Source organism: Mastigoproctus giganteus, chromosome 3, assembly GCF_048544385.1.
Source record: "Mastigoproctus giganteus isolate SK-2022 chromosome 3, ASM4854438v1, whole genome shotgun sequence".
Taxonomy (NCBI): domain Eukaryota; kingdom Metazoa; phylum Arthropoda; class Arachnida; order Uropygi; family Thelyphonidae; genus Mastigoproctus; species Mastigoproctus giganteus.
In genome coordinates, this window is record NC_143577.1 from 168,115,081 (window position 1) to 168,142,296 (window position 27,216).

At 35.6% G+C, this 27,216-nt stretch overlaps 1 protein-coding gene across 2 annotated transcripts in view; it reads right to left on the reverse strand.

Annotated features, from left to right (window-relative positions):
- The window catches only part of LOC150088399 (uncharacterized), a 236,565-nt gene that overhangs the window by 78,840 nt on the left and 130,509 nt on the right, over positions 1 to 27,216 (reverse strand). For both annotated transcript variants that reach the window (XM_090369489.1, XM_090369488.1), the window contains exon 2: positions 2,231 to 2,325. The gene's annotated coding sequence lies outside the window, so the exon portion shown is untranslated. The remainder of the gene's footprint in view (positions 1 to 2,230; positions 2,326 to 27,216) is intronic.

Below are 27,216 nucleotides of genomic sequence, written 5' to 3' on the forward strand. Positions count from 1 at the left end.
GGAGAGTTTTTCCACATTGAGCTGTTCACACAGGTGGTAGGGATATCACAAAGTCCTGATAAGCCTTAGATTCTAAGTCAAGTGGCTCGCGGATGCTTCTGGTCGTAGCGATAGATATGATGTTTCTATGGAAACTGTGATCTTGTTATAAGAGTATGTAAGAGAGAGAGAGAGAGACTAGCAGATGGCGAAAGCGACAGAACACTGGAATACTGTGTTTTACCAGTGTAATATGTGTGTGGGATGGGGGAGAGAATAAGGACAATGATGCACAGATGTTAGGTGTACTTATCGATAGTGCCAAGCGACCTGCTAGTTAATTAATCACTATTCTGAAGAACGTGCTGAATAATTCCCTCCCTACACAGCACGGTTATATACCATGATCCCTGCACTCATCTAAATGAAAAGTTAAAGTAACACTTTGCTATTACATTTATTTAATTAGATAAATTTAATCATGGTCAACTTTATTTTCTATTAAAACAAATAATTTATCCATTTCTGTGGACTGAGAAATTAAATGTAAAAGGCTATATTAAGAACTTACTTTATGCATGCGACTGGGTACAGAACTGGTCCTCAGCCCCGACGATACATCTCAAAAAATTCTTACTGTTGAGTATTATTGGCTCATGATATGGAAAAGAATTCTCTATTTATAAGGGAGTTAACCTTTCAAATGTAGATTAGAAGTCACCGGAACTGGATGCAGAAGAAAATGTATACTCCTTTGCTAAATTACCCGTAGATAGACTGGATATTCTCGACTTGGCAGATATTATTTCATATACTCGATTCAAAAAGAAACGATGATGGATGTATCTGCATCACTTCGCTTTTGAATTAACGAATATCAGCACGTTACAGGGAATGTCTCTTTTTCTTTGCAGCATGAAAAAGACTGAACTCTTCTGCAGTAATAAATAATACAAGAAAAAAAATTATGAAAAATAACCAAAAAAAAAAAAAATGCAGGGGTAGGAGGTGATTATCCCATTGCATAAAGGCAAAGGTCAGGCCACATATTTTGTATTGCATACAGGTCCGGGGCCTCATTTTAGGAAGGATGTGGAGCTGCTGGAACGAGTAGAGAAGGGTAGCGAGATTGGCAGGGAAACAAATGGGGTGCTCTTACCAAGAAGGGCCTCAGCTCTGCAAATTTTGGCTTCTGGAGACGAGACCGACGAAGTGACCTGATTGAGGTGTTTAAGGCTTTGAATGGATTGAGCAAGCTGAATGCTGATGGGATTCTTCCTCTTGCTCAGACCACGCACGTAAAGGGACACAAATTCAAATTGAAGAAGGACAGTTGCAGAACTGATTTGGTGTGGAAGTGTGCCTTTTGCTAGAAGGTGGTTGACTGTTGGGGCAAACTCCCAACTGTTGTTGTCGAAGTGGATAGATTAAATAAATTCAAGGAAGTACTAGACAAACTTGGAGGGAGCCGTTTACAGCATGGAAAGAGGGAGGCGGTAGCCGCACAAATCGAAAAATGAAATGAGTTCTCGAACTGCTGGACTGTCCTAACAAGTAATTTTTAATATGCTCGTAAATTCTGAATGACTGGTGAACTTCCTGAAACTTCAATGACGAATTGTAAATTTCTGTTCTCTATAATATATATAGTAATCTATCTGTATAACTAGTTTGTTGTTGCATTTATCTGGAATGACGAAGGTCTAAGTCATATTCGATTGTCATGTGTCCAATTCTGAGCCTAGTCACAGAATTAAATTCTTGTGTTTTGTGTTAAGTTCTTGATTAGGTTTTGTGCTGTTTTTTCTTAAATTTAATATTCCAGCACAACGGATATCTAAATTTAATTCTAAGTAATAAATTAAAAAACAAAACATGTTCAACTAAAATTCTTTTTAGAACAGCAAAAACGTTTTGTGTGTACCTCATTTATATTTCATTATTTTGTGTACAGTGAAGTAATTTAATTTTTTGAATAATTAAAATACTTGGATAGCAACTACGCTACTCCCTTACCTCCAATCGATGCTGGACATGTTACAAGGTCGAGTTAGGCACGCAACATTTCTGTGAAAATACTTGTACTGTAGAAATGTACCAATGCCATGAATGGAGTACCGCATTACCAACTAAAATTCCAATCACTAACATTAATGAAATATATGTATAATAATATGCATTTCTAAATAACATGTCTGCATAAAATTGTTCCTCATTATACGAGCTGTTTTTAAATAATTCTAAATCTGACCTTATTAATTCCAATTGTGATATGGCATGCTCTTTCCGAATGTACCGGTGTTGTAGAACTGGGTCTCCTCAAGGCGCAGATCCACCATGGGAATCCTGGAAAAATGCATGAAGCTATTTGTTAAACATACTAGAAGTAATTTTTTAATGAAATTACTGGGGGTTTGTTCAAAAAGTAATGGCAGCGCGACTGTTTAAAAAAACATTATTTTCAGATGTTCCCTAAAGTAAGCTCGGCCTCCTGTAAAATTCAATCCCAAACATGCGAGAGAGGAGTTTAATACTATCGGCATCCAGTTTTGTTCAAGATATATTGAGAGGATGGCGTCTGCTGTTTGTATGTCTTATATTGTCCGAAAGCATTGATCACTGAGTGGCTCCTTTTATCTTGTGAAAAAAAAAAATCACTTTGTGACGATGCTACTTCAAAACATCAGTAAGATGGCAAACCCAGCTTGATACAGTCTTCTTTATGCGGAGTCGTCTTTCATCAGTAGTCAATTTCCGTATTGTTCGTCGGTTGCCGACTTCCACCAACGAATTAATAAACTGCAGCCTTCTGCTCATCAATGGATGGACGTCCGGCAAGCGGTTTATCTTGTATCCTTTCTCACCAATTTCATAACGACTTTATCCCTGTGACTCCAGTATAACAGGGCTATGCATCATACCCACATATTGTCTGCAATCCACGGAAATATTCCTTTGCCTTTCGCTCCCGTGCACCTTAAGTCTATCTAAGAGCACTGATCTTGCTTCGCAAACATAGCTTAGACTCAAAGCACCAACAACACGTACTTCATTTCTCTATCCAGAGAAACAATTTCTATTGACGTACACTTTGAAACTGCTACTGCTGTAAAACCTCCCTGTCTCCTCTTATATATGACTTATGCCTGAGCTTCCAATTACCATTTGAACAACTCTTCTAAATTGCTAAATCGAATAATAAACTACACTGAACTTTATTCAAAACATATGTGCATTAAATAAACAATCTGGCAGTTTATAATCATTATAAATTTTTCTTATAGATATCATATTTGATTTCAATGAGTACAGCTTAAGTGTAATCCTTCAAATAATTTAAGTTATCCGAAAATCTCTTAGGATAGATTTGATTACTATTATAGAAGGAATTATTTCTCAACTGTTAGATCGCAGAAAGGCCAAGGCTGAGATTAACTGTTTGTGTGAGAAACAGGATAGATGGATGGATGGACAGAAGCAGGTTTAGAAAAAAAAACATGGGATGAACGCAACGAAAGCTTTTCTAGATTCAGAAGTTACGCATATTAGTACAGAATCTGTGTGATGTGTTAGTTGGAAGCAAAGCTATAATGAAATCGGGAGTAATCTACAAAGCAGAAGATTGTGAATATTATGATGAGATCCTCTACATGCATGAAATGGGCGAGAAAGTGTGAATATTTTAATATGGGTGAAATGATAGGAGCAACTCACCACGGGATACAAAACTTTTAAATCAGCTGGATGATTTAAAAGTTTTGTTACCTATGGTGAGTTTCAGGGGGTGATCACGGAGTTCTTAGTTGGATGATGAGGAGAGAGGTAGCGGATGCTAAAGACAAAGGAATGGGAATCAGGAAAGGAGATTATGGCATCTTAAGGTGCTAGATGGCCTCTTCAACTGGGGAGAACGCGAACGCATTAGAATTATTATGTGCTATTAAAGCTATAGTCACAGAAGTCTTGAATGCATATATATACGCTTAAGAAAATAAAGAGCACGAGGAGGATTCCGAGATGGATGAATCAAGAGCTAGCCAGTTGAATAGAGCAGAAAAAGATGGCATGGTAAAGTTACAGAGAGAGACATAAAGTACTGAAGCCTATAATAGCTACAAGTTGATCTGTAATAGTACCACAAAAAAGGCAGATAATGAGAAATCGCTGGCTAAGATGGCAAAAAACAGAGACGAGGAGTTTAATCAGCGGATGTTGCTAATGAATTGAACAAGTATTGGCATCGATATTTAAAGAAGAAAAATCCTTTCTGGAGAGGGGAAGATATTTACGAGCGGAAATGTGAATAAGGCTTGTGGTGTTGATGGAATACCCCAGTAATTTTGAGGGAAGCGGCAAGAGAGTGCATTGAACCCTTAAGGTTAATTATGGGGGTCACTGGACTCAGGGAAAGTTCCTTTGGATTGGAGAAATGTCAGTGTGTCGTCAATACATAAAGGCGATTCTAAGAGAGAAATGGGTAACCACGACTAGTCAGTATGACTTAAGTTGGAGGGAAAATCATGGAGACAATGATCAAGAGTCCAATACAGAATCATTTATATAGAAATGGAATTTGAATGAAACAGCGTGTAAAGGAAAAATCACGTTTAACTAACGAGGTCAGTTAAACACGAGTTATATAGAATCATTTAGATGGAAGTGGAATTTTAAGGAAACAGAATGATTTTATAAAGGAAAAATCACGTTTAAGTAACCATATTAGTTAAACGTTTGTTAAACTCTATCAATAATTTCCACATTGACAGGCAAATTGACCGCAAAATACACGCAGTTTCCAGAAACAATATATTTACGCCTCATAGTCTTAGTTGCTTTGGAACGTAATCTTTGTATTAATTAATAAATAATTAATACAAAATAATAATTAAAACTATATTAATAATTTCGACATTGTTTACTTGGACTTCAGTAAACAATTTGACTCAGTCTACAAGAATCCTGCGATCCACATCAGATGGATCGGTGCTGCCGCCAAAAAGGAGTTGGGTTAATCAAAATCATTTTTGGCTAGAGTTAAGCATTATTAGCTTAACTGTTTGAGGAGAGCAAGGACAATGTTTATACCACATATGGAATCAAATCTCGAAAGATTAGAGCAATAACAGTTAGAGTAGAAGAATGATAAAAATGTTCGAAACAACAAGTTGCTTGTCCTTATTTAAAGAGTATGGACAGAAGAAAATTGATGTTTTCTTGAGATTCTTGCAGTGTCGAAAAGGCACCTGGTTCTAATAAGGTTTTGAGCAGTAATACTATTGTTCGACACTCAATCATGTGTGATAAGCACCCATTCTATTGCTCGACACTTATAACATAAAGGTACAGCAATATAGTTACGTTTCCTAAAACACTAATTTGTAAAAATTATACACGGTTCACAATTGCATTGTGATGATCATGCAGCAGCTTTGCAATGTATTTTGTATTTGCAATTGGCTGATCTAAATTTCACAATAAATTGATAATCCAATATTTTATGGTTAGTCAATTCACTTTCATTTTAGTAATGGGTTTAAACACAAATAATCTACTAATATGGATAAAGGCAAATCCACATCAGATTTTGCTGCTGCTTCTTCTTTGGTCACAGGTAATAAGTTGTTCAGTTTTTACAATCTGATTCATTCTTGGCCCATTTTTCTCTGAAGTGCAGGCTAATTAAGTTCAAAACGAGGTCTGTTGCTGGGTGGAATGGGTTTAAACCCAAATAATCTACTAATATGGATTGGTTACTTTATTCCGAATCTGCATATAAAACAAATATTAGGAGTCATGTTTTATGCAAGATAAAGGAATTCTTCCTCGGTAGTGACATGGGAAAAGTTCCCCCCTTTGGCTAATATTCTTCCCCTTTATTTTTGATGTTAAAATTATGAATATCATGCTTATACATCACTACATCTTTTTGCATACTCTCTGGGATAAAAATAATAAAGGTAGACTGCAGCCATTATCAATCCACTGCAGGATGGAAGCTTCCTCAACAATTCATGTTGAGAGAAATGAACCATAAACTGTCACGCTGGTGCAGTGCAGGTTGACAGATCGACCGTATTTAGCAATCAGGGGCTTGGACCTCATTGTATTCAGAGAGCGTGTGATACTGCACTTCCGCTCCTGACCATGTAGTCCTTTAATCCTTGATTACCTGATATTAGACTTTTTGGATCACCTATTATCAACTGGTGTGTGTGTGTGTGTGTGTGTGTGTGTGAAACCTTTTCAAAATCATCCCGCTTTTATGGGATAAATTCGGAAGAATCTCAAGATTAGAGACAATGAGAATCTTAATAGATCAAGAACACTTGATGGATATTTAGCTTTTTTTATTCATTTATTACCTTATTTTTCCATACTTTAAATAATTTTTTTCTTTGCTTTAATTTCATTGCCAACACTGGTTAGAATTCCAGTTCTTTCACTTTGAGTAAGAAAATATCTTGGCCGCCTTCGAAAATAAAATGCCATATTTGTGTAGGAGTTCATAAACAAACAAAAAAAAAAAAAAAAAAAAAAACAGGTTGGAAAAATACACATTTACATACAAACTTATATTATTGAGTACATCAAATGCTATTCAGTTTTTAAATTGTATTATTAAACAAGAAAAAAAATGTAAATCGCAATACACAAAAGTATAACTCAGAAATGATACTTTTAGATGACGATGAAAGATAAATCCAAGTGGTTTGCATGATGAGATATCGTTCTTAGAAAATTGATGAAATAAAGAAGATTTATCCGTTGTCTCTCTAGAACGTTTTCGAAGTGGCGATCATCCAAGGTATTTAAAGTTAATTTGGACTATTAATTCAGTACAGTACAGTACATTTTACATACTATATATTCAACTCGTCGAAAATATTTGCAATCTGCAACTTTTATTTTATGTGCTGAATTATTTAGAATATTACAATCTATGCATTAGTTCTCTAGTATCATCCACGTATATTGAGGCGCCTCCATAGCCATGTGGGCAGGAGCAGCAGTGCGTAGCACATGCTTCTTGATTAGACCGGGGTTCGAGCCCGTCACTACCAAATACGGAGGATGCGGAAAGGTCAGGGAATGATTACCGCATATCCCCGGAGCAATATGGCCTAGTTGCTAATGCTCCTAAAAAAAACCAAATAACAACAACAACGTATATTAATCTCTAGTGTTTTGACTTTAATTCCGGTTGTAACTTCCAATACAAAGTTCTGGATGCTTTCGATGTCATTAACCTGATAAGCTCTATAAATCTGACCAGCATAGTCAAAACTGAAAAGAAAAAAATGTTTTCAAGATGGTTAGGTGCAAGGACCCTAAAATTTCATATGGTTCACTTTATAGTAGTTATTCCATGAACATGTCAATAAAATTAGAGGCATGGTTTTTAGTAGATTTAACACCACTACGGTCATTAAAATGCGACAAAATTACGAGAATTGATTATTAAGGAACGAAATTAGAATTTATAATAAAAGTTGTCTTGAGTAAAACTGTAAAGACATGGAATCACTTTTTATCTAGAAATATGTACTTTTAAACCATTAACAATAATAAAATAGCTTTCTTTGTTGTTTTATAATTAGTGCAGAAGTATGCCTAGAATTTGAATGTATTCGATGATTGGTTTACCTGATGAAACACAGGAGTTTCCGGCTGGGAAACTGTGAAGGCCTAACCTGATTAATTCGGTCAGGATAATAATGAGTCTCCTTTTAACAAATTACGCCCATCACACCAGTATTTTTACTGCCTTCACTGGATACTTAATAGCCTTGATAACGATCTAAATTTCCAACTACTTCCGATTTAAACTTCCAACTATTGTTTTTATGCTATTTCTCGCCTGTAATTATCATCATCATTAGCACTTTTAGACCTTGGAGATGTTTTGCTGCCTTCCAGTACTTCTCGAATCTTTTTCTGTTCTTCTGCAGTTCCAACTCTTTCTGCATCATTCCTCACATCTCTTCCAGATCCATCTCTAGGTCTTCTCTCACGCAGTACCATCATGAGTATTCTCTTTGGTATTGCTTTCTGGCATGTGGTTTATGTGGCCAGCTCACTGAGTCTTTTGCTCTTGATATTGTTTAAACGATGATTTCTGGTACATTTAATGGATTCTCTATTTTTTAATTCCGAAGATATGTCGAATATCAAATGCTGGACCAAGATGCTCCAGAGTACCTCGTTTTCAAAGGTTTAATTTTTAACAGTTACACTATATTAAATGCATTTATTATGTATAGTTTTATAATAATATGTTAATAAATGTCTGCCGTATAATAACTATAGAATCACTGTTTGAAAGAGACATTTACCATGTTAAGTAAGCTTGGTATCTCCTTGAATATTATTTGTATATAGCTTTTTATATCGCATATAATTTTATTTATGATGTTTATGCATATATTATCGGTACCTAAAATGAAAATAAAAGAAATAGAAATTAACTATTATATAAGATCAGTGAACTAATAGAATTATCCGTCTAATAATTTTTGTGTGCGCGTGCGTTCACACACGTCTGTCTTTTCCGATTTAAAGTGTATATATATATATATATATATATATATATATATATATATATATATATATATATATATATATGAAGAGAAATGAAATAATTTATTTATTATTTTGAAAATGTGTGTAAAGAAGTTATTAGTTCATCTACAGAAAATTATAGAACGGTTCATTAGTTCCTCAGTAGCAAACCACTCGTAACTCTTTAGAAAGAAGAGACATTGAAGGCTAGGGATGCGTTTGATAAGAGAGAGAGAGAGAGAGAGAGAGAGAGAGAGAGAGAGAGAGAGAGAGAGAGAGAGAAATGAATGGATGTGTTTAACTAACCGCTTAATCGAACACAAATGACGTTAACTTTTTAATTAACGCGAGCAAACTGCCCATCTGCTGACTCTCTCTCAACCTTATTGAGTATGTCGAATGTGACTCGAGCTAGCACGCTTCGTAACAGAAGGTTTCAGAAGCAGCGTAAATAAAAAAGAAAAAAAAATGAGGGGGATGGGGAAACCATCTGTGCCACTTAGTGCAAAACTGCTTATATCATCAGTCTGTTCGTAAAGCAAGCATACTTCATGCGACGCCTGCTTATCAACATGCTGTGGTCGTCACGGAGGAAACCAAATCTGTTAAAAAATAAGCCTTGTCTATCAAACCACGCGTTTTTGTCGTAGTTTCTTATTCTCCGATTGAGAAGTTGTAAATAGAGCAGTCTTAAAATGTAACCGTTGACCCAGGTTGACAGAAGGTCAGACTGGGTCAGTGGCTTTATGATGACAGCGATATAATAATCTAACAACGTGTGTCATCGGTTTTAATGACAGTGCTGATTGAGGGAGAAAATAATAGTATAGTAAAGGTGAAATTAAAGCGAATTAAATGAGGATTATTTAGTAATTGTTAAAATAATTATTCGTTCCCTACATATATGCGACTTCCAATAAACGTGATTTTGTCGAATGCTGAATAATTTGATTTCCCCTTAATAATACCAGTTTACCTACCCGTTATTTAAATCAAAGTCTTTATGCAGAAAAGGACAAATGATATCTTTACAGATGGACATTGGGTTTATTGGTTTTGATACATTTGTACTAAAAATACTTTGTGAGAAATGAGCATAATTTGTAAAGGAGATTTTATTGAAAAAGAGTAGTATTAACATAATTTAAAGCAGTCCCGAAACTGATTTATTACCGTGAGGAAATAACCCTTTTGTGAAGATCTGTATTAATATCTAGTCTTATCCAGATGAAATTTGCAGTAATATACGATACTGCATAATTTATATTGCAGTATTGCATTACACGTATAGGGCTGAAAATTATTGGTGAAATCAGGAAAAACTTTTTTAACTAATAGTTTTCATTTCAGAATGCATAAACCACCCCAATGTAATATTCACTCCACGTGTTGTAATACTTTATAATCAACAGCTTGTGAAATGCAACAAATATTTCAGGTTCTGTGATTTAATAAATTAAATAATCGTAATATACTATCAATGCTTTCGTAATGCAATTTACTTATTTCTTCCTGGATTTTAATAACAATTGGAAATAACATTTTAATTTTTCTGTTGTGATTAATATATTACGAAAATATCAATAACTTATAGCATTACTGTATTTAATAAACTGATTAAAAAAAAGAAGCTTAGAACGTTTCGTTTTTTGCGCATCCGCCAATTCCTCCAATAAACGCACGGCAATAAACAATATTCCAGTGCTTCGGCTACAACATACAGTATATAGATAATCTATGTAATACGTATGGAAAAAAGAAATAATAATTGCCATATTTCTGTTAGGTCGATTTAATAAAAATTGGGAAGATTCGACAAATCAATCTAAAATAGCCAAATTTAAAATTTTATGAAATCAATCCACCGGGTGTCAAGTTATGACATGCTGCAGGGCGATGTAAAGACTATAGGCGTTTTATTTTATGCATATATGCTAACGCTCTTAAAAATTTACTGAGGCGATAAAAGAAAGCACGAAATTAGAGAAAGGGCTTTAACTTCAGGTAAAAAAGATTCTCGTTTTATTTTAATACCCACGCTAAATACGTATTACAATAAAACTCTAATAAAATAAATATTATACTCATACATTTACAAATATAGATAAAACAATGAATAAAATATAATAAAAGTCTTAAAATACGAAGTAAAATATCAAGTAGCTCTCGAAGCGAAGTGCCTCTTTATCAAGTCAGAAAAGGTGGAAAAAGATGGAGAAAACAAAATGTCCTTTTTTTCAGAGCGTGCACAGTTTATTTTTTAATATTGCAATATGATGTTTACTACATCACAGATGATAAAATATGATCCTTAGTGGTTCTTTTTGTGAGGACGAAACCTTATCTATAATTATATATTCTAGGGCCTCTTCACATGCTTTTTCTTAGGGTACCTTATATCCAAATGCGGCCCAGCATAGTTCTTGTCTTGTTGCTGTTTTGGCTCATTATTTATTATTATTTTTTTAATTGGCTTAAACATGTTCGAATTCGGTTGTAGAGGAAGGCATGATTGTTTCCCTCAATCAAGGCTTTCTTCAAAAAAGAGAAAGTCTTCGAAAGATTCTAAGAAAGTCTTTATTGAGGGCAACAATCATGCTTTCCTCTGCAACCAAATTCAGCTGTGGAAATTACTGACGTTACACCTGTGCGTGCTTTAGGCAGACTGCATAGAGTGGCTTGATTATCGAAACTCAATGTAATAAGCTACCACGCCTTGTAGACCACTGAAATTCGAGATGGGGGAATGAATGATTTTCGCTATTTGCCATTATGCTTCCCTGTAGCATATTTTCGCAGTTATAAAAATCTCCAAATACAGGTCTTTGGAGATTTTACGGCACTAGTTACTTTGCTTGCTTAACTTTATTTATTTCAGCTTTTTATTTATTTTCATGCTTTTTTTAATATTTTAATTTTTGTTTTTATTTGATTTATTTCTTGCTGCTAGGTATTTTTAACTTAACTTGGAACATTATTATAATGATCAGTACACTCTAGATTCACGCACTATTGTGCACCAACACAATATTCAATGCTATGCTCTTTATATACAGTATATATAATTTTTAATTTATGACTTTCACTTCAGTGACTGTTGCTTGTTCTCAGTTATTTGCTGGTAGATAAGGAAAGCAGCGAGCACCCTTTAGTGCCCGAAGCCCTTATGAGTTCTTTGGTAATGTATTAAGTGGTGTGGTGTAAGTTGGGACAGGCAGGCAATATCACCATCAACTGCCAGGAATATAGGGGCACTAAAAACATTAAATGTGGGAAGGGGGGGGGAACCGACGAAGGATCGTGCTGTTTTCTTGGAGAGACCCGTGTAGATGAGAGCACTGATCAAGCAGGCCAAGCATGTGCTATCTGCCGAAAGGCACCGCCATATTTAAACCTGACACGGTATTAGAAAAGAAATATGAATGGTTATCAATGTCTGAAAGCAATATAAGCCGGTAGGCACGTGACACACGCGCGTGCAGCTGCTACGGATCACTTGACGACTCTATAGCACGCTCCGTAAGTGTCATTAACAATTTGCGGAAGTGACAAAAAAAGAAAAAGGAAAAAAAAGAAGCAAAACAGCAATGTGCGGAATAATCAAGATGCGTTTTGGAAGGCGGTTGCGCTGTGAGAACGATGAAGTTAACTTGATGAACATTCTATATAATTTCAAGGAATCTTCCAGTGATTGATTGATTTAGCTATGAAACTTTTTTTTGCGGGGAGAAATAAGCGTTCTTTTCTACGTACAGTAATTATGTGCTTTCGGATTAAATGTACGTTAATGGAACGTTCTGACTTGTTGAAAGGCGCGAGGGGGGGATTAATGTACTTTACAGGACAAAAGATGCACAAAGCATGTGTGGTCATAGGCTTGCATCTAATCTTTGTTGTTTGTTTATTTATCCGGTATTTATTATAATCCAGTAAAATAAAAAGCCTTTATTATGCAGGAAAGTAATGACCTATTAAAAATATAACTTTCATCCTCTTTTTAATAAGTCTAATGACCTATTAAAAAGAAGACGTTTTCTCGAGCTCTCGTTTTCCGAAGCGATTGCCACTGTAAGTTGTCTTAATGTCTTTACAAACATATTCTTCAGAAATATCACTATGAAATCGTTAATCCATTATGAGGAGGCGTTCTCAGAATGGCGATCGACCCATGCTGTAAGCCTGGGGAGCCTATAGCATGGGTCGATCCTGACTAAACACAAAAAATTGAACGATTAAATACACTTTTTTTTTTTTTTTCAATACCTTGAAATTTATCCAATGACCAGTTTGCCTCACTGCGGGTATTGATCATCTCCATCAGGTCTACTACAATAGTGATCGACATCTATTTAGAGAACTGTCACCATTTTTTTCAGTGAATGAGATTGGGAAGCTGCACACGTTTTTGTTGTGAAGGGAAAAAAATTGTGAGAATACGTAAACTGTATATTGTTTTAATAACCATTTTTAATTTAATTTACAACTTAATTTGTTTTATTTTGCATTTGCTCGTGAATATTTCATTGAAAGGGCGAAATTATACTCATAGAAGAGTAATAGGTAATTAGGTGGTATGTGGATGCCAACACATTCAAACTTGCCTCCCTTCTTTTTCTTCCCCCCCGCTCTATTTTCCCAGTCAGTTTCCAAGCTCGCCACTACAATGTCGTTCTAGCCATTTCCGTCTGCCTCTTCGCTCCCTTGTGAAAACGGGATATTTCCATGTGCTTTCCTTGTCGTATTTCCGATTGGTTCCCTCACGCTCCACAATACCAGCGGTAGAAGATGCAGACACCGGAAATGACAGACATTTGAGGGGACCGCTAGTGCCTCTGCAGCCAGATGGGAGACGTAAAACTTGGTCGACAGTACATAGGAAATAGCCAGTCACCGCCGCATGTCTTATGTGGCGTCTTCCCTCTCTTAAGTAAGGAATTAAGTTAGGGGTAATGGATGAACTGGTGACCTAAGGTGGGAAAACGGTAGCTCAAAAATTAAAATTACAGCGAAATTGCTAGCAGAGTTCAGCAAACTGTCTGCACTTTAAATCACTTAAAAATCACAGCACGTTGAAACTTCGAAAGAAGTTTCAACGTGCACGACGTTGAAACTTCACACAACGTATATGGGGAACGTATAATAGAGGGAAAACTTATTGGATCATCTGCAAGTGATCCTTATATCCCCAATGTTTCAGTTCTACATATGAGTGAAAATTGCATTTCTCAATCATTGAAAATTAAAAACATTAAATTTTAATGTTTTTAAAATGAAATTAAGTTTATTTATTTTACATAGAAATAACCATTTTTCAGATTAATGTGTATTTTGAATACATATTCAGAATAATGTAACAAGTTGATCATTTGCAGAAATTCTTATTGGACGGTTAAACTAAATACATTACCCTGAAACAACAAAAATGACCTTGGTATTTTGTTGCTTCATATTTTTGCTGTAATTTTGGTTTTATACGTTTCTAGCATTTACAAAATTTGGTTTTTAGGTGTGATCGATATTTCGTGCTGTAAGCCAAATATAGGTTATTACGTTAATTCTCATTTAGTTCGAGGCTTCTTGACAAATTTACTCGATAGTTCCCAACATTTCTATTTGACACTTAATTATTGCCATTAGGTCTTGTGGTTCTATTACTTTCAACCTAGAAATAAAAATTTCAAGGTTAAAAATAAAACATTATCGAACAATTGACCATTTTTTATTCAGAAAATGTGACAGATATTACCATTATTTTAGAATAAATGTGCGCCTAATCACCATGATGCAAGCAATTTTATTTCCTGCTTTCTTATCTCTCACTGTCAACAAAACATTAATCTATGAATGAATATTATACTACTGATCATTCGTAGCGTCTTTCTTGCAAGGAAATGCATCCCCTCACGTAACAAAGGCAGATGCTTCTAGCGACTCGATGTGCATTGCGGTAGAAATTTCTCAGCTATAATACAATGGCGATCAGTAAATCCCAGGAGTCTTATTCAGATTAAGCTTTCCTCTGTTCAGGATGCTGATAATGAAAATTAGCTTCTTATACGGTTGATATCCTTAGTGGCACTCTTCTGTAGTTGCTTGCGAGAAATCATAATTTGATGATTTTCCTGTATTGTTTTTCGATTTGCTACTCTGATCGGCTTCAGGTAAGCATCCTTACATGGCCAAGGTTGGGTTACGTTTTCCACAAAAAAATGTTGTACGATAAAAACTGCAATAAAAACATATTGGGACATATTCTAGGGTTCAAAATAAGAAGCTGATTCTGAATGGTTACGGAGCAATGACTGTTTAAATTTTAAAAATTAGCTACGAAATTCTGAATTTTTAAAAATAATAAAATAAAAATATAAATAAGAATAAGTATATGAGTATTCAGGGACCTAGTAAAACGTTTATTCATACTAGGTATGAATGAACAATGCGTGTCTGCTTATTATTTATTTTTTATCATTCTTAATCGTTATAAACTCTGTAGCTATTTTTTTTTTTTTTTTTTTAAATTTTCTAATAGCTTTCCGATTCTAGCTGCTATGTATTTCCAATTCTAGCTAGAATCGGAAACATGTTTGTATGACTTAATATTTTTTTATTTTGAACCCTAGAATACGTCCAAAAATATTTTGCAGGTACTTTTTAAAAGTACGTGAAAACATTTTTGGATCTGATTTTAAATTTACTTTCTTTTTGAAAACTATTTACTCCATTTTAAGCCTAAATTACATGAATTCTGCAAATGACAGATTTCAAATCCAGAAAGAGCATGCAAGCTTTGATTATTGGCACATCTTTCACTAGAATTTACTGCACTGGATATGGCGAGGGGGGGGGGGCTATATTCAGGCCTCAGTTGGATCTATTGGTAGTGCGCAAAAACATATTTGTCTCCATTCCCTGCCAGACAAATGTCATAGAAATCAGTTTGCAGTTTGTGAGAGGAAAATAAAAGCGGTCGGGGGTGGTATGAAATTCCAAAATCAGTTAGCTCTGTCAAGGAAAATAGTCCATAAGGGTTTCACCCCCCCCCCCGTTTTCTTCCTGGTTTTGAAAAAGCGACCAGTGGAAATGGCCTGAGCTGGCCACTCAACTACCAGTGATACCATTAAGTTCGTTTGAAATGACAATTAGCAAATCACAAAGTGTCTCATTCTATCAAAACGGAATTTATATGCCAAACTAAAATTTAACCATTATACCTAAAGGTGTTGCTATTATTATTTTAATTAACCGTTCATTTTCTTTTATTTATCGGCAATAATTACACATATCTTTAATTTCATAATAAAATTATGGAAAAATCGATTGCATTCAAAATTACTTTTAAATTTGTGTGGATAAGAGACAGTCCTATGAAAATAAGTTCAGTAATCTTTTAATGTACTGTAATTTTACTCTTACTGGCGGTACTGGATTCTATGATCGACTTGTTTAATACACATAATGAATTTATGTATAGAGAATTAAATGCAGCTACGTATATAAACAGGACCAGTTTAAGGAAGGATATTTCAGCTGTCACATGCAACCAAGCCATTGCTTGAGCAAGTTGGGAGCTCGTGACTGTTCGACTGCAACAGCATTCCTACAGTACGTTGTCAACAGGACTTGCAGAGAAGAGTTCAAGATACCTGCGACACGACACGATTACTTACTTAAAGTATCTTTAGCATGCATATAGATCTTGAGTACGCTGTGCCAATGCATGTGTTGAGGTGGGTTGCTGTTTAATATGTACCCGAAGATGATGCGTCAGTATATAGTATCAATCTGTGAATTTTGTGTTATTAAAAAGTATCCAGGAAAGGAAATGAATGCATCCTCTTTTCAGGCTGAGCAACTCGGCCATGGGAAAAAAAAAATCCTTCCACCCGACGTAAGTATTTTTCAACTTCGTCTGGATACTGGATGTGGAATAATCATTTGAACTCATACTTGTTTCAGACCAGGCCTCCTTAATCGTGTGATGGAATTATGAACACCCCGTATATATGTCATCCACCCTTAGCATTTGTTGTTTTACGATAATGTAACTTCACAGTTCATTGAAATTATTATATTATCATTTGTATAATAGTAGTAGCAGTACGTTTTTAAATTAGGCTCGTCTTAATTTCATCTTTTCTTATTTAAAATATGGTAAAAACTACAGTCCTTTTTTGATATCTTGACTTAGAAGTCATATTAGTAAAGCAGATTAAACAAACTTCTCTTATTACGTGCTGTATAAATAGGTTAAATAATTTTTTTTTTTTTTTTTTTTTTTTTACGAAGTATCAAATTCGTGGAATCCCTCGTTTTCAGGGACGTCAATAGGCAATACGAAATTTTCTCAGAGCTCTAGGGAAAAAAATCATACTATCAAAAAAGAAAAAAACAACTCAACCGATTAAGGAGTGACCTTCGTCAGAGGGCAGCCACCCGACGTCTACTTGACGGAGTTCTACACCTTTGTCACTGAAACCGGAAGTGTGCATTTTTACTAAGGCGAATATACACAAGGAACGCACCAAATCCCTCCGACCTTAACATCACCCCTAGGTCAGGGTGCTGCAGGACCACCTGGCTCAACGACAGCTGGTCTTTTCCCTCTGCGAACTGTGTCGATGCTTTCCTTCGAAGAACGGAAGCGGCGATAGGTGGACTTAAGGGGTTAGGAAGACTGCCTCAGACCAACCATCTGGTCTCACGGAAGGTAGCAGATGTAAGGACACCGTCGACTTGCTGCGTGCCGTGAAGGTTACTGTGCTAATGGGGGCAAGTCGTTGCCTTGTGGGAAAGGCAAGGTTCTTTTTTTTTTTTTTCTTTAAAGTCTGTTTTTTTAACTCCTCAGTTTTTTGTAAATATCTTAGTTCACTATGAACTATGATACGTGTCAGTGTGTGTGTGTGTTTTGTGCTCTCAGTGGAAAGCCCTACTGCAATTTCCTCACGAATGATAATTGTGAATTTAATTAAACTTAAAACAAAAAAACCAAAAAAAAAACCATCTGCTATACCTTGGATATCAAATCACGCAATTTATAGATATTTATCATTTGTCTTCTGATCTTACGAACTAATCTTGATGATAATAATAATTAACATCTAACTAACTTCTATGGAAGATAAAAGTCAAGTGTAATTGAAAATTAGCCTATTACCAAGTTTAGAGCTCGTAAAAAGATGAAATAAATAAAATTAACAAAAAAAATAAAATAAAGAAAAAAAAAATATATACGAATCTATGGAAAACACTTAGTATATATACACAGAAGAAAATAAACACAAAAATAAAATATACATGTCTTATCGTTGCTTACCCACAATTCGGGTGACTTCGTCTGGGGTCAACCACCCAAATTGAAAGTTCTCTGTTTCTGTGATGATCAACTTATACTATGGTGGTTTACCCAGACGAAGTCACCCGAATTGTGGGTATGCAACGATAAGACATGTATATTTTACTTTTATACTGTATTTTCCTTCTCTCTCTATATATAATACTTGTTTTCCATAGATTCGTCTAGGTATATATCGTAATATGATTATAATACTATAACCTTCCTCACAATATATAAACATATACAACGCATTATGGACGTAGTGTATCAATTGCCACCGCAATAGCACTAGTCAGTGTATTAATGATATATATATATATTACATGCATAAATTTAAATATTTTCTACTGAAAAGTGACAGCTCTTCGTCATTAATTTGCAAGACGATTTAAGTATTATCAGAATTCACATTTAATTTGGGCATAGTAAGATCATTATAGTATAGTAAGATCATTGCAATACAGATTTGCGTTCTAAGTCGTGATTTCAGAGACTAAATAGTTACATACGCGTTCAAAAATTTATTAAAGAAAAGTCCACAGTATTCCTTTTGTAAATGGTGTTTAGCAGATATAATTCGTAAAAGTTTTCATTATATGTTATGATGTTACACCTATTTTACCACGCAGAAGACGTGCAGAGACTTACTTTGGATGGCTTCCACTTACTGTTTTGCGTAGAACAATAATCCTGTTGTTAAAGAATTTGAATTCTTTAAATCCATTTAGGAATATGGATTTAAAGAACTTAAATTAAAAGTTTGTTTAATGGTCTTCTCTTTAACCCTACGAAATGAATTTGTGAAAAAAAAAAAAAAGCAGAACCATAGTCAAAATTTTATGGTATCTGCATAAAGTTTAATTTTTATGTAGATAATATGAAATTTTCATTAAATAAATTACATTTTTCTTATATGTGCCAAAGAAGAATAGCCCAGAAGTCGATTCTATCTCTATATGATGTAGGACCTTTACAAGCACCACTCGAAGTGATCGGTTTATAAAACGTTTCACACTGAAATGAATCCTGTACCATTTAATAGTAATTTTTGAAGCAACATTTCAAAGTATTCAGCCAAAAGTTTTGGATTAAATGTGCTTTCTGCAGCATTGATATGTGGCTACTGAAGCACTTGCTCTTAACTATAATGCTGGAATAGAGAGAACAGCTGACTGGTCCATGCTCTCTTGTTTTCCATTTATCTGTGACTCGGCTGATACACCTGTCTGCTCTCCTCACTTAACGTAATACTATCGCGAGTCGAAATTCGCAATATATTATGCTAACTTACAGATTTCCTGGAGAAGTTATGGCCGTGGTTAGTGCTTTGGTAATATTTTAGCAACCACTTTTTTGTCAGCTGTAGTAGTAGTAATAATAATAACAGTTGTAGCAGTAAAACCAGAAACTGAGGCCCTTGCCTTATAGTCTTTCGAAATTAATTTTCCAGGTTGAACCCCGTTGAAGTCTACCGACTATATGGTACCTTATTTCGCGCTATTAATTTCTCATTACTTTTATACAGTTGTATATATGCACTGTTTTATATTATCTTTTAATCCATTTCTTTCTTCTAGGTACTTTTAGTGCATTCCATCATTCGTAGTCATAAACCATATTTTTTGGCCTTTAACTCTTCGTTCCTAAATTTTAGTTCTCAAGGCAGTTTATAAATCAGCTGCCAGCCTAAGACTTTATCACACAACTTATTCCTGCGTGCTTTTACACCAAGATAGGCGTACTGCTGTCGCACTGCATTATAACTTTTGTTCTCCCACCTAAACCCTTTAGAGTACAGTTACCGCTATATAACTTTAGAACTTCATACTCCTATTTTCGTAGCCGAAAATAGTAGTATGAAGAATGGTCAGGAGCGAGAGTGCAGTAGCACACGCTCTTTGAGTAGGCAGGAGTTCAAGCCCGTGACTACTAAATACCGTCGATCTGCTAACCCGCACTGGACCAGCGTGGCAGATTATGGTCAATTCCCTCAACATGAATCATTGAGGAGGCTTCCATTCTGCAGTGGGTTGGTCATGGCTGCAGTTTACCTTTACTCCTATTTTTATCTTAATAGTACCAAGACGTCGTTCTAAAGACATCGAGAATGACTTTATAAGTACTTTTTTAGTTATTGGCTGCTGGTTTTTCGCTTTTTGATGATCGGTTTTAATCAAACTGAAAATGTTTACCTAAAACCTTACTAAACATATTCTGTAGTAATCACAGTATTAAGATTTATCTGCCACAACTAATGATTACACAGATGATCCAATTAGTTTCCTTATTTATATGTTACCTAAAGTTGAGGCTTTAATTTTCAACGAAAAGTCAATAATTGCGCACTGACTCTTCGTTAGATAGAATATAAAGTAAATTATAGCTTAATAGATTGGTTCGTTTATAACGTGCTATGCGTTTCCCCCATTTAATTACTAAATTGAAGCGCAGTTGCTATAAAATGAATAAATTTACATATATCAGATATTTCTTTATTAATTTTTTTTTATTGTATGAAATGGTTGATTGCTGGTCAATCGTTTCTGCAGTTCAGTTTTGAAACTTGGAGATTTAAACAGAAATAAACAAAAAAGGGAAAAACTTAAAAGAGAAGTGAAAAGAAAATATTTTTGAGAAATTCTTGGAGATTTTAAGGAAATATAAAAACCTCATAGTATTTCAAAAAAAAGTTCAATGTATATATAAAGATGCGTTTTATATTTCCTTCAAATTTTTTAAAATTTTGTCTGTTTTTCATTTTAATTTAGGTTCGCTTTTTATAAAGGATATTTAATTTAGAAAGTGGTTTTGATTTTTTTAAAATGCTTCTCACGCTACCGTGAGAAGCATTTATTCCTCTGCAAACTTTATTCTTCCATACAGTTAATATTTACTAATCATCCCCCGCCCCCAAGGCTAAATCTGTCCATGGGAAGTTGGAAGGTTTTCCTCACATCTGTCTAAACACCAGTCCTTTTATTGCTGCACAGGCAGGATGGAAGGTGTTCGTTCATCCAACAGGTGTTGGAGGTTGGCAGACTCGTAGTAAGTCAGTGCCATAGACAAATACCTGGAGAGGGTGAATAACATTCTCAAAGTCCAAAACCGATGCAAATATACCAATAATATGCACAGGCACACGGAAACGGAGGTTCAGAATATGAGAGGAGGTTTCCGGAGGAAATATTGCATTTAAACATTGCAAATGTTAAGGACCGTTTTTTTATTTCCTTTCTAAAAGGCACCTGGATTACCTGAATGATAGAAAAGAAAGGAAAGAAAACTCCCACCTTTCTACCGTTCAGTATCAATGGCTAGCTAAAAAGCCATTTCCTATCCAGATGTTTAATCATGCTTTGCAGATAAACAACTGGTTGTTGCATCGATGCTGGTTCCCACGTTCCCCAGGAGGCGAATTACAAAGCTAAACAGTTTTGCAAAGCACATGTCCCTTTTACCAGCCATTGATGGAATTGACTACAACCACACGCGCAGCATACACGAGAGGATGAAACGATATCCCCGTGATTGTTGACAGGCGTAAGCTGCTTGACTGCCATATCCGTCACAACAGGACACGCCTTATTTACTGTCATCTACTTTATTGGGTAGGGCCGCGATGTGTATATAAAAAAAAGCTCGCTTCACGGAAGGAATTCACAAGAAACCATCTCTACTATATTGGAATCGTTCAGTTTTTATACGCCTACATCCTCACTAAATTCTCTATTGCATTTCTCTTTATCCTAATTGAAAATCTCTACCATTCAATTCGGCAAGTACTTGGTCAGTAGTATACCGCTTTACTTTATTCCAGAGTGTTTTCTGTCTCTCCCCATTTCTTAATTACAGTGGAATGTGAAAATGTATAGTCCACATGTAAAGTTACATTTAAAATATAAACTTAGTTTGCAGAGACTGGTTGCGTTATTTGCCGTAACTAGCAGAAATGGTTTGAGCTTCTTAGCAGCACAAAATAGGTTTCTCCTGCAATACCAAAATACAACGTCAAGAAATAAAACTATTCTAAAACTTGATACATCATTTATAAATAATTTCAATAAGTAAGCTTTCCGGTTCATGTGCACTATAAGTAAGAACAAGGATTACAGCTATGCTGTTCTCAAACTGCTGATGTTATATTGTAAGAGGTGTCTCTAATCCAGTTTCTAGCGTTCTCACAGTCTGTTGTTCTCCTGTATCTTCCCCCAACTCTCTTCATTAAAATTCGCACTTAAATTTTATTGTTGAAAAGCTCGTTCCATAGTGGTTACAATAGTTTCTGGATAGAGTAAATTTAAATTATACTAGAAAAATGATTTTTATTTTATGTAAGGTTAGATTACGTGTATATGATAAAATAAATTTTCTGTTTATACTCCGGGACGACCAAACGGTCAGAGGAGTTCACAAGATAGACAGAATACAAGAAACAGGACCGTATTTAGTTGTCTCGGGCTTGAATCCCGGTCATAGTATTGTGGCTCTAATTGTATGCATTCTTCGATCCGTTTTCTGGAAGAAAAACCCGAGTTTCGGGTTGGGAAACCATGCACCCCTCGTCTAAGACCGACTAACTCATCCCCGTTTGGAAAACACTCATAAAAAACACATAATTTAACTACAGTGAATTGCAGTTCAGTTTCATTGGTCGATTCTCAAGAAGTATGTAGTCATGACATCAGTTTAAAGCGAACGACAATATTAGAAAAGTTAATGAATAATTATATAATTAGAAGAGTGACAGCAAAGCACGCCTATATTCTAGATCCTCGAAGCCCAGAATTCAGTTCGGAATGCGTGCGCCCGCACACACACAGTTATACTAGCATTCTCTCGGAATTCTAGTTGAACTTCGTTGTAAATAGTTAAGTGTCATGGCCATTCGCAGTCATACTTGATACCTGCACGATTATCTTTACGTTCCAGCGGAACCATTTTTTGGTTGCTGCGCTTTACTTTATTTGCATTTTTTTTTTTCAGCGTTATAATTTAATACTTTATACTGCGGGTGTCGACTTTAATTTATACCACTGGAGGCAGAATAGTTATTGAATATTTATATGGCTTTTCACGAAAAATTATACAAAGATTACGGTTCGTTTTTGATGACTGCGATAAAGAAACATCAGACAAAATATTTTATATAAACTAAATATGTTTTTATTTCTTTTTGATTATTTATAAAATGTTAACAAATCGATGTTTTAAATTAACTCTTATTCAGCGTTGCCAGTCTCAACTAAAATAAAACTCACACCTCGTAAAATGATTATTTCACAGTTCACTAATGCACGCGTGCCGATTTGGATTTTGTTTTTTATGATACAAGATCCAAAATTTAATTTCCGTTCTTTAAATTATAATATGACGCGGGTGTGGTGAAAAGATAATTTTGTCCCGCCGACTCATCGTCTATCCTTTATATTCGTTGGTTATCAGTATAATGTTTTCTGTTGTTTTTAATTTTGCAATCGTTTTATTTTATTCTTGCTTTCCAGTTTAAATTGATAACTGCTAGACAAAACTTGTGTGCTGGGAGGGCATTTACTTGTACGAAATGCCCTTTCAGTATTAATTCCATTCGAGGTGTTATTAAGCTCCACAACTGTCTCTATTGCTACTCGTCAATGGTTCGAATTTTGACCATGTTCCCTGCATGTAGGGTGGCTCGGAGGTTCATATTTACTTGATCCCAGACTGTCGAATTAGCTAATTAATACCATTTCAAAGTGTTGTTGTTCCAAAGTAGCACACGCCCTCATCTCGAGGATTACCTAAATAAGAATTTAGTACTGAAATGAAAGCAAAACTATGATGTTTTAAGGTGAGTTGTTCAGAATATGCGGTCGACTTATATGTTTAGAACAGTCGACACAGTAGATCGAAAATAACATCCTTCAGACAGTCTCTGTTTTGCCTGACGTGCAACAAATCGGAATTAAACTGGCAACATACATTGCGGTTTCTCCTTAACGGGATTTCAGTTCGGAATTATTTTTAATTTAAACATGAAGAGGCCGCGGTGTTCATTTTGTTTTCATCCAGATTTGGGCTTGGAGGTACAAATGTGGAAAAAGGTCGGTGTTATGCAACACACACTTACGGAATTTGTTGTGTCACGCCATACATAATCAAACGGCGGGAGAGAAAGAGAAATTGGTTTGGACATGACTTTCTTTGCGAACTGAGGAATTGAATGAAGGATGTAATGGAGTGAAAATCTGCAAGAGAGGAGGTTCTGAAGATGATTGAGGAAACTTGTGATAGATAAATTGAGAGAACATGGTGAATATAGGGAGATGAAGAGGAGAGCTGATATCTCCCTAACGGAGATATGGAGAGGTAGTTGGGTGTGTGTGTGCGCGCGCGAACCTGTCCTTGGTGGAATACCAATAATAATAATATTATTATTGTTATTAATACTATATTAATACTATAATAATACTGTACTGTCGTAGCAGCCACAAAAGAGAAACGAGAGACCAGCAGCAGAAGAAACGAAAAAACAAGGAACCGCCAGCTTGGGAAAGAAGACTTCGACAGAAGATAGAAGAATTGAGTCAAGATAGGCTAATTGACCCAGTACCAACGGGGTAATAGGAATAAGAAATTTATTGGAAAAGTAAAGAGCATCCTAAAGAGAGACAACGTGCACAAAAATTTTAAATTCAAATTATTTTATTAGAGTCACTCAGAATTGCTTCTATATGAATTATGTCTGTGAATTGCGCGTGTTCTCTGGTCGATTTGCCTGTTTTGCTGTGAACGAAAAAACCTTGCTATCTGTGCCTGAGACCGACTAACTCAGCCAAGGAGTGAAAAAAGCCCATTAAAGTTCCTCGTCATCGACGAGATTCGAACCCGGGCCTCTTCCACCCGGTGTGGGGAGGACAGTGACGATACCACTGTGTTACCTGCGCAGACTGAAACGTCCACAGCAAACACAAGAGCAAAAATCACATAACAGGAGAATACTTAGGAACACTGAAGCAGAACCTCCTCGCGCTCAGCAAGAGACTACGCCGATACAAAGAGAGTTCCCAAGGGAAAATGAACAACTGCATCTTCGATGAAAACTCGAAAAAGCCTTCTGCAGGAGTATCGGACAAGACCAGAATAATGGAAACAGTGGTCAGCATAGTCTTAAATAAAATTGCTAAATTCTTTTATTTTCTGAGCAGTATCGCTTTCTTCCAGATGGTTCTGTAGTAAGACTGTCTCCTTTTGGCAATAGTTTATAATGCGGTAAATTCCAGCAGTCAGATTGATAGTCTTTTCTGAACTCTTACATACTTGGGCATTTGTGATACACAGTTTTCTTCTGTCAATAACACTGATGAGTCATTTATGGTTTTAATCATCCCCTGGTTACACAGCTATTCCATTAATCACCAGTAGTGTACTATATTTCTTTGAGGAGGGGATTCCACTTATTCATTTACTTTACACGCATGCATACTTCGGTTTTTTTTTTTTTTTTTTTTGTAGTTGTTGGCGCATAGGCTTCTGTGGCCATAATGCACCTCCCAAGGTTTTTTTTGCAGTACTTTGATCCAAGCCCGAGGCGGGCGGGAATCGAACCCGCGCGCCCGTGCTTCCGTGATCTTTCCTTTTACCTCTACATGGACCATCTCGCTGTGTTCGTCAGAATTTTAACTTAAAATATTCAGAGAGCTGATTAGGAATTAGTGACCAGAACAATTACTTTGTCGTAATCGGCAACTAACGTTCCGCTATTCTTCGATCCATTGCTAAGCTGCCACGAAGTACAAAAAGATCGAATGGCAGGCGAAATAATGAATCAGAATGATTCATTATTTCGTCAAGAAATGGTCTGGGAATTTAGTTGCCGGTATTAGTAAAGTGGACCACTGGTTGGAGAGGTCTGGGTCTGGAAAATAATAAGTTTTCCACAAGAAATATCAGGTAAAATTCAAGAACCCAAAGTGGCACAGTAAATTCAACTTCGTGTTTCCTCTGTAACTACTAGAAAAAAAATATTTTTTATACAGATAAACTTTTATACAAATGAACTTGACCTGGCCAAGAACAGTTTTATGAACAGTCATCAAGTATTACAAAATATTTGGACTTGATATGTCACGGAACAATGCCACCCTACAAAGTTTAACAAATTGGTAGGCTGGCGCTGGGTTGACTTGCTAATAAAATTAGACTTTGGCAATATGTGGGAGGAGGCAAGAGCGACAATTGTTTAAAGTATGCAGTTAATGAAGTGTGTCAGCCTTTGCTGCATTGTGAAAACCACAGGACTGGAAAATTCGAGTTCTCCACCCATATAGGTGTCAACTTGGGAATGGGGAGGAAATCTTCCCACAGCCTGTTTACTGTGAGAGCGCAACAGTATTATTTGGCCCCCCTGCTAATTCTGAATATATTTTGAGACTGTATTTCTCCTCTTCTACCCCTCCCTCTGCTAAATATTACAGGTCGGCGCTTATGCGTATGTGTGCACTAAGCATTCTGCTAATTCGAAATTGCGCTAACTGAACTATTTTGACAAGAAAGCAAGCTATTAATTTAACTTAAAGCATCCGGTAATGTGATAATGATGAGTAGTTGGTCTCAAGAGAAAGTTTTCCCTGTAAGTTATTTTAGCTTTTTTTTTTTTTTTTTTTGTTACTCCGTCCTCCTCCTCCTCCTCCTCTTCTTCTCTACAAGCAGACAAACCGGATCTGAATACAAATGACTACTCAGGACCCAGCATAAGAACCCAGCAGCAATAGGCCTCCCGGAAAACACATGTAACTCGAGAAAGTCCCGATTCTGAACACACGTAGGATAGTAAGAGAGTTCCTCGACCAACAGTAATAATAATAATAGTAACCGGACACAACCAATCCCCCAATGCACTTGGTACCAGTACCCTTCACGGGGCGGGAAAAAAAACATTAAAAAAGGAGAAAAAGTTTTTATAAATAATAATAAATAAATAAAAATAGACAGTCCAAGCAGATAGCAATTAGCGAGTTGAGCAAAAATTTTTAAAGAGATTGTACTGTGCATATAACAATAGGAGGAAGTTGTCAGGAAAAGGTGTGCGTGCGAGAATGCTTTTGGCACTTTACAGTCAGTTGGTACCGGCTACTGTTACTGCTGGAGTTCAATTCATATGATTATTTCTTCTTCTGGAGATTTCTTAAGAACATTGTATCGTATGAATCAGAGCTGTAATACTCAGTATTACTCGTTGTGGCCAGTGTTAAATTGATTTGGTGTTAAATTGATTTGAATTGTGTTAAATTGGTTTTCAATTATTTATTTTTTACTCTAATATAAGTTTTCGATTTTTTCGTTTTAATTTCTGGAGAGTATCATAC